We start from the raw sequence: 2500 nt of genomic DNA, 5'->3' as shown, positions 1-2500 counted from the left end.
GCCATGCACCCTATGACGGGGAGCACGGAAGAGCCGACCCGCCGGGGGCCCTCACCGACGCGACCCGAACGGCCTCATCGATCGGTCGAGTCCTGAGCCAACTTCCCCTGCCCAGCGCGGCCACCGAGGAGGCAACCCGCGGCGGACACTGCGTGTGGGTGCGGACCACCGTCCGGCAAGAGGTGCCCACTCGAGCCTGAAGCACCGGCAACTCCTCCCGCACTCCCTGGGACAGAGAAGCAGGGAAGCGCCGGCCCGCCGAGGGGCCTCTCCGACGTGTCCCGGAACGCCTCAGCGGGCGCTGCGTGCAGGTGTGGGTCAGCAGCTGCGGCGCTGGCATCGCCGCACTGCCGGCGGCAGGCCCCTGGAACGAGGCTCTCGAGCCGCAGGGGGCACCCCCCTTTTCCTCTCTCTCGCGCTGCACTCGAAGGGCTCACAGGCCACGAGCCTTCCCTCTCGGCGGCGGGGACCGCCTCAGCCCTCTCGCAACTCGGCAACCGTCGCTGGAGCCCGCCGCCGGCTCCGCGGCTCCGCGCTTCCCGGCACCGGGGACACGCTCCGCGCGGACCGCCTCAGCCCTCTCGCAACTCGGCAACCGTCGCTGGAGCCCGCCGCCGGCTCCGCGGCTCCGCGCTTCCCGGCACCGGGGACACGCTCCGCGCGGACCGCCTCAGCCCTCTCGCAACTCGGCAACCGTCGCTGGAGCCCGCCGCCGGCTCCGCGGCTCCGCGCTTCCCGGCACCGGGGACACGCTCCGCGCGGACCGCCTCAGCCCTCTCGCAACTCGGCAACCGTCGCTGGAGCCCGCCGCCGGCTCCGCGGCTCCGCGCTTCCCGGCACCGGGGACACGCTCCGCGCGGACCGCCTCAGCCCTCTCGCAACTCGGCAACCGTCGCTGGAGCCCGCCGCCGGCTCCGCGGCTCCGCGCTTCCCGGCACCGGGGACACGCTCGCCTGGCTGCCGAGGACGTGCCGGGAAACCGCCGTATCGAACGCGCCGAAAAAAACATTTTGTCAGAGAACCGGAGTCGGGACCGGGCCTTACCTGCCCTCGCAAGCCGCCCTAGGTCGCTCGCAGGCCGGCCACTTAGCGCTGGGGGCGCCCGGGAGTAGAGCTCCGGAACTCAGCGCTTGCTCACCCTCTGCCCTACAGTCGTACCGGTAAGTCAGGCGGCGCCGGAGAGCCGAAGAACAGCCGCCCCTCCTACCGGGGCGGGGCGCGGAAATGGCCGGCCTTTACGATGACGTAACTGGAGGCAGCGCAACAGAGCGACCCCTCTCGCCGCTCCACAGGAAGGCCAGGGAGAACAGGTCTACCGCTTACCACCCGGAAAAGGCGACAAGGGCACGCCGGAGACGAGTAGACCGGCCGGCCGCGGGCGGGGCGGCGACCTCGGCGCGGCCTCCCGGAGCCGGGTAGACCGGGCGGCCGCGGCCCGGAAGGCGGGCCCGCGGGCCGGGCGGCGACCTCGGCGCGGCCTCCCGGAGCCGGGTAGACCGGGCGGCCGCGGCCCGGAAGGCGGGCCCGCGGGCCGGGCGGCGACCTCGGCGCGGCCTCCCGGAGCCGGGTAGACCGGGCGGCCGCGGCCCGGAAGGCGGGCCCGCGGGCCGGGCGGCGACCTCGGCGCGGCCTCCCGGAGCCGGGTAGACCGGGCGGCCGCGGCCCGGAAGGCGGGCCCGCGGGCCGGGCGGCGACCTCGGCGCGGCCTCCCGGAGCCGGGTAGACCGGGCGGCCGCGGCCCGGAAGGCGGGCCCGCGGGCCGGGCGGCGACCTCGGCGCGGCCTCCCGGAGCCGGGTAGACCGGGCGGCCGCGGCCCGGAAGGCGGGCCCGCGGGCCGGGCGGCGACCTCGGCGCGGCCTCCCGGAGCCGGGTAGACCGGGCGGCCGCGGCCCGGAAGGCGGGCCCGCGGGCCGGGCGGCGACCTCGGCGCGGCCTCCCGGAGCCGGGTAGACCGGGCGGCCGCGGCCCGGAAGGCGGGCCCGCGGGCCGGGCGGCGACCTCGGCGCGGCCTCCCGGAGCCGGGTAGACCGGGCGGCCGCGGCCCGGAAGGCGGGCCCGCGGGCCGGGCGGCGACCTCGGCGCGGCCTCCCGGAGCCGGGTAGACCGGGCGGCCGCGGCCCGGAAGGCGGGCCCGCGGGCCGGGCGGCGACCTCGGCGCGGCCTCCCGGAGCCGGGTAGACCGGGCGGCCGCGGCCCGGAAGGCGGGCCCGCGGGCCGGGCGGCGACCTCGGCGCGGCCTCCCGGAGCCGGGTCGACCGGGCGGCCGCGGCCCGGAAGGCGGGCCCGCGGGCCGGGCGGCGACCTCGGCGCGGCCTCCCGGAGCCGGGTAGACCGGGCGGCCGCGGCCCGGAAGGCGGGCCCGCGGGCCGGGCGGCGACCTCGGCGCGGCCTCCCGGAGCCGGGTAGACCGGGCGGCCGCGGCCCGGAAGGCGGGCCCGCGGGCGGGGCGGCGACCTCGGCGCGGCCTCCCGGAGCCGGGTCGACCGGGCGGCCGCGGCC

This window comes from Apteryx mantelli, unplaced genomic scaffold, assembly GCF_036417845.1.
Source record: "Apteryx mantelli isolate bAptMan1 unplaced genomic scaffold, bAptMan1.hap1 HAP1_SCAFFOLD_248, whole genome shotgun sequence".
NCBI lineage: Eukaryota > Metazoa > Chordata > Aves > Apterygiformes > Apterygidae > Apteryx > Apteryx mantelli.
The sequence above is the reverse complement of the archived record's forward strand: the minus strand, read 5'-3'. Positions refer to the sequence as shown.